Genomic DNA, 6,035 nt, shown 5'->3' with positions numbered 1-6,035 from the left:
CATAACAATATGAAGACAGCTGGGACATGAGGTTGGGAAGCACACACTGCCCTCCCCACACCCCCACTATCCCAAATAAAAATGAATCAACTATGGGAGAGCAGCCAAGACAGTGATCTGAGGGGACAGGTGGACATGGAACCGAGGGCAGCACAGACCATGCGGGAGCTCGGAGGCCCGGGCAGCTGTACAGATAACAAGTGGGAGTCTCTGCATCTCCATGGATGTGTGTATAAGTATAAAGAGAGAAGCTGCTTCTTCCCCTTCTCTTCCTTCTGCTCAGTGCTGCTGGCCATGGTCCCAGCTCTTTCCATATGGGTCCGAAGGGAAGGGGGGTGGTGACCAAGTCATCACTGAATCGCAATCAGACCCACGTCCATCAGCTTCTGGATCTTCTGTGCTATGACAGCGTTCTTCAAGTGTTCGCTGAGCGTCTGGGGGTCCTTCTGCATCTGCTCCAGGATGAGCCGCAAGGCTGGATCACTCATGATCTGCTGCACCTCGGGGTCAGCCATGACCCGTCGCTTAACGTCCTCAGGGCTGTGGTGCCGGTTGTTCTGGCCATCATGCAGCGTTGGTAGCCATCTGCTGCCTCTCCTTACAGTTGGAGTCCGGGTCCAGCACCTTCTCATAGACATCCATGGCTTTCGTGTAGTTCTTCATGGCCTCGAGGGCTGCCCCCCTTCCATGTGTAGCCCTTGATCAATGTGGGCTCGAGCTGGATGCCCTCCTCAGTCCTTGAGCTCAAGCTGAAACTCGAGGAGTTTGGAGTAGCAAGCAGCCCGATTGCTGTACAATTTGGCATCTTGTGGGTTCCGCTTGATGGCTTCTGTGTATTGCTTCATGGCCTGGGAGGGGGTAGTCCCCTTTCTGGAAACATTGATTGCCTCTGTTCTTCTCAGGATTGATATAGGCCAGCTGCTCTTGTTCCTTCAGGATTTTATCCACCTGATGGCATTTCTTGAGCACATCCAGGGTTAGGTGGTCTGCTAGAGACTTGTTGCAGAAATGGATGGCATCTTTGTATTTCTCCTCCTTGAAATAGGAGTTGCCAATCCGAGCATAAGCTTTGGGAATCTGTCGATAGTCTTCTCGGTTCTCTCTCCCCACCTCAATGGCTTTCTCACAAAGCTCCCGGCACTTACTGTTGTCACCCTTCTCAAAGTACACGGCTGCTTGGTTGGTGATGTACGTCATGTTGGTGGGGTCCAGATCCTTGGCTTTGTCATAGTGCTTCAAGGCCGTGTCAAAATCCTTCTTCTTATAGGCACCATTCCCCAACTCTTTTTCTTCCAAGGCTTGCTTCTTGTTCTCGGGAAGATCTTCCATTGGCTCCGCTTTGGTCACCTTCTTGGGAGGAGGTGGTAGTGGAGGCGTTGCAACCTCTTCCTCTTCATCCATGGTGCCAAGGTCAACTCCCAGGAGGACACTGAGTGTGGTCATGATGTGTGGATCTTGCAGTTTCCTGCCCAGGTCAGACGGCCTATTCCGCAGTTGCTTTATCAGTTCCCGGTAGGAAGGATCACTGAGAATTGCCCTTGTCCTTGGGTCGTTCTCCAATTTCTGGTACAGATTGGGCATGGTAAAAGGATTCATAAATTTTCTCTCTGCCAACCGGGCCTCCATATTCTGTAAACCCTCTTTGAGCTGAGGATTATTGGCTTCATGTTTTAAACCCTCCTCATAGGTTCATTTGGCCTCCTCAAACCGGTTTAAAAATGTGAGAGCAGCTGCTTTTCTCAAATAGCCCTTGCTCCAGTCAGGCTTCACGTCCACGGTTCTGGTAGTCTCCTTTCTTGGCATAGGCGGCAGAGCGATTGCTGTAGAGCACATGGCTCTTGGGATCTAACTTGACGACCTCTGAGTAACACTGCAGCGCGTCATCTATGTTCCCAGTGCTCAGGGCCTTATTGCCCTTCTCCTTCAGCTCACTGACCTGCTCCACAGCCGGCCCCAGAACCCCACTGAATCGAACCCGTCTGCTCCATGTTCCCCAATATCAACTCTTTTAACAGAATGTTTGAGATGCATGGAAAATGTGTGTTAACAGTTACAAATATTGTATACTTATTTTTCTGAGCGTAAAAATGAGAAGTGAGTTTATTAACATGACATGGCCTGGTGTTCCAAGCACTAGTACCTAAGAAGTTACTAATTACTGAAGAAAAAGTTGAAGCCATTGCAAAGAAGTACAAGACTTATAAAAAAAACCCAAAAAACAAAAACACCTCATCACAAGACAGAGCAAATACAATCAACACAGTACTGGAAATACAGAAAAGCATGAAACTACAATCAAGAAAAAGAAGTCTGGTATTGAAGAAATTTTCAACACATTAGAAGGTCAAAAAAGCAGGACAGAAAAGATGGAATAGAGAGTCAATGAGATAGAAGACAAAAACTTCAATGAAAACTTACTAGAAGAGAAGATGGAAGGAAAATGAAGAAGTCGTAAGAATCATCTGGGGTAACATATAAAAACACTAAGAAAATTATCGAAGAGAGACTAGAAGAACACGTCCTAGGTATCATGGCATGGTAAGACATTTATAATAAATCAAAGGAACTTTTATTACTCTGACATCTGGTGCCATAGTATGCAAAGAGATGAAATAATATGCCTCTCTGGTGGTTCAAAGCTACTGGTGGCCCTGAGGAAGAAATATGGGCAATCTTCTCAATGTTATTTACACCCTCACAGACCCATAGGGCCAGTACTATGGCATTTCATTGATATAACTTGGTAAATAATAGTAAGTGGATATAGTGGTGATAATTTTTTCTGAATTTTCAGCAGAATCATGTTCTGGAATAATTTCTATTAAATTGTAGAGAAATGTACTAATATGTACTAATAACATGTTTCATATGATCACATGATAGTATCAGCAGGATTTTGAAATCTGTGTGAAAATAAGATGTTTCCTCAAGTGTTTAGCTGGCTTACAAATCTAATATGTTGTATTTTACAGTAGGTCTAAAGTTCAGCTACTATTTTCATCTATTAACATTTGCAGTTGAGGCAAGGAGTTTTATTAAATTAGCAAATGATTATTCATTATAATATAACCATAAATTGAACCCTAATTCATGAATGTGTTAATTGTTCTTTTCTGCTGAGGACAGTAGCTCATATTCACTTTTAAAACTGAACAGACATAGTTCATATGCAATTTAGATTAAATCTGAATATGAAATAGAACGCACCCATACCATCTGTGAAGGAATATCCTCATCCCTAATTAATATGTATCATGTATTATAACCAATTTCATTGCTGAAGACAAGTTATAAAACATAAAGTTGGATATAATAAAAGAAAGTTAATTTAATGGAAATGAGAAATTATCTCCAGAAATACAGGTATGCGTCACTTAACATCTACACAATAAATTGTGAAATAGGATGGAATGGGATTTGGACATTGTGAGAACACTGTATTATTATATACAGGTAGTCCAATTCATTCTATAGTTAAATCCCATAAAATCTATTCTATTAAAATACCATGTCCGAAAAAGTCCAACACCTGTATGCACTGGACGTAGGAGACCTGCCTTACAGCCTCTGTGGAAGGATCAGGTGGGCGATACACCAGCAACCAGACTAAGATTTTGTATAAATCTGAGTCCAAACCAGGTGGAGAGAAGGGGCATCTAAGAGATGACCATGAGGTTCAGATGTGTGGGTGCTGGGAGAGTGGCTGGTGGTGGTAGCTCTGACCACAGCTACCCCATGAAGGTGGTCTTCTTCTGATTTTATGAAGTCACAGCTCATGCTTCTTAGAGCCGGGAGTCCATGAGTATTCTGAGGCAGTGAGTGCCACCAAAGTCTGCGGAAGAAGCACAGGAGTGGCAGGAGGCAATGCCCTGCCCTGCACTGTGAGAGGCTGCTAGAATGCTGGTGGGAGAATGAAGCCGTGAGGAGGGCCAGCAAGAGGCAGAGGAGAAAGGGTAGCAGAGTCTGCGATGTACCCTGAGGCCCTGCTGCTTGTTCATGCTGGTGGATTGGGATCTTTAAGATTATATTTTAAAAGCCTGAAGCTCACTGTCATCATTTTAGTCCTAATGGAATAACTGACTCAATATGGTTTGTGCTACAGATTTCTTTACAGACTACTTAGTCCTCAGTCACTCTCTGAAGATCTCTACACATGCATACTCATTAGGGTGTAATAAAAAAAAAAGAGAGAGACACAGGATACTGTTCTCCTAAAATATCTTCGGTGACTCAGTGGTCAGGAGTTATGCTGCCAACCTAACAGCATGTGGTTCAAACTCATGAGCAAGCTGTGCATTCTGTGGAAGGACGGACAACCTCTTCCCAGGTGACTTAGAGCTTCTGAAAACCTACTGGTGAGTCAGCTTCAAATCAACAGTAAACAACAACAACAAGGAAAGTTCTTAAAACTTTGCTGGGGAACCAAAACCAAAACAATGTGAATTAGGTCTCAACATCAAGAAAACAAAAATCTTCCCACCGATAGATAACACCGTGACAGATGGAGAAAAGTTTGGAATTGTCAACAATTTCTTTTTGCTTGGATCTACAATCAACACCCTCGACACCAGCAGTCAAGAAATCAAAAGATGTACTGTACTGGGGCAGTCTGCTGTAGAGGAACTCTCCAAAAATACTGAGGAACAATGTCACTTTGAAGACTAAGGTGTGCTTGATTCAGGACATGGTATTTTCAATAATGTGCTATGCATCTGAGAGCTGGAAAATGAATAAGGATGACAGAGAAGAATTAATGCCTTCAAGTTGTGGAGCTAAGAGGAGTATGGAGTATTACATGGAATGCCAAAAGAACGAATAGATATGCATTGGGGAAGGTGCAGCCAGAAGGCTCCTTTGAGGCAAGCATAGCAGTTTTGTATCACATCCTTTGGGCATGTTTTTAGGAGGAGCTATTGGAAAGAGACATTATGCTTAGAAAAGAGAGTAAGACCATCAAGGCAACGGATTGGCATCATGACTGAAACAATAAGCTCAAGTGTGTTAGAGATGATGAAAATGGTGCAGGATAGGACAGGGTTCAGAGTCATTGTTCACAGGGTCACTATGAATCATACATATACGCTTTCAAGGCACATGACAACAACAATATCAAAACCTAAAAAGAGCTGCTTTCTCTTTAAAACACAAAACTTTATGGGACCCTGGCAGTCGGATATTGTTAGAATAGAAAGTAAACTCCACACACTTATATTAAAAATATTGGTTGCAATATTGTTTGACTGTTGTTATGTGCCATTGAGTCAGTACCACTCATGGAAACTCCATGAACAACAGATGGAACCTTGCCCTATCCTGTGTCTCCTCAGAAACCCCATTACGCCTGAGCCCATTGTTAAATTCTGGCCTAGTGGCATTGGTGGTGCCGCTCTGATGGTTCAAATCCACCAACTAAGCCAAGGGAGAAAGATAAGCAATTTCCTCCCATGAGCTTTATAACTTCAGAAAATTCACTAGAGGGTCAGCTCTGAGTAGCTTCTGACTTGACAGCAATTTGACTTTTTTTTTCCAGTAAAATAACAAAAATTCATTGCCATCTGGTTGGAACTAACTCAGAGCTGAGCCTCTACAGGTCTTCTGAAGCTGCAAATTACACGGGAAGAAACTGCCCAACTTCCTCCCACAGAGGAAAAGTAATTTGATTTCCACAAAAGCTAGAGATTTGAATATAGTGTGCTTGAAAATTAGGAGAAACCTCCAAATATTAAGTAGAAAATTTATTTCATTCTTTCAGGTATTTATTGAAAATAAAGAATTTTCTATGGACTGCAAAGATTTATACATTGGGAAATATTCCTATACTTGTTAGGTGATTATGTTTTAAGCACTTTACATATAAGCCTGTAAAATGTGTGCAAAGTTCACACTGTTGTTCATAGTCACTATTGTTGTTGTTGTTGTTGTTTTGTGCCGTCGAGTTGCTTGCGACTCATAGCGACCCTAAACTCTACTCTATCCTGTGCCAATATCACTGCCTCTGACACACCCATTCTGATTACCCCAGTCACTGAATCAAT

The 6,035-nt window shown here is 42.7% G+C and overlaps 1 protein-coding gene and 1 pseudogene across 4 annotated transcripts in view; both read right to left on the bottom strand.

Annotated features, from left to right (window-relative positions):
- ERBB4 (v-erb-b2 avian erythroblastic leukemia viral oncogene homolog 4) overlaps positions 1-6,035 on the bottom strand; it is a 1,418,810-nt gene that overhangs the window by 104,625 nt on the left and 1,308,150 nt on the right. The window lies entirely within an intron of this gene.
- Positions 351-6,035, bottom strand: part of LOC102869618 — a 100,313-nt pseudogene continuing 94,628 nt past the window's right edge.

The sequence above is a fragment of the Elephantulus edwardii genome, unplaced genomic scaffold (assembly GCF_000299155.1).
Source record: "Elephantulus edwardii isolate Elephantulus edwardi_28Jun2011 unplaced genomic scaffold, EleEdw1.0 scaffold00106, whole genome shotgun sequence".
Lineage (NCBI taxonomy): Eukaryota > Metazoa > Chordata > Mammalia > Macroscelidea > Macroscelididae > Elephantulus > Elephantulus edwardii.
This window is presented reverse-complemented; position numbering and strand designations above follow the sequence as displayed.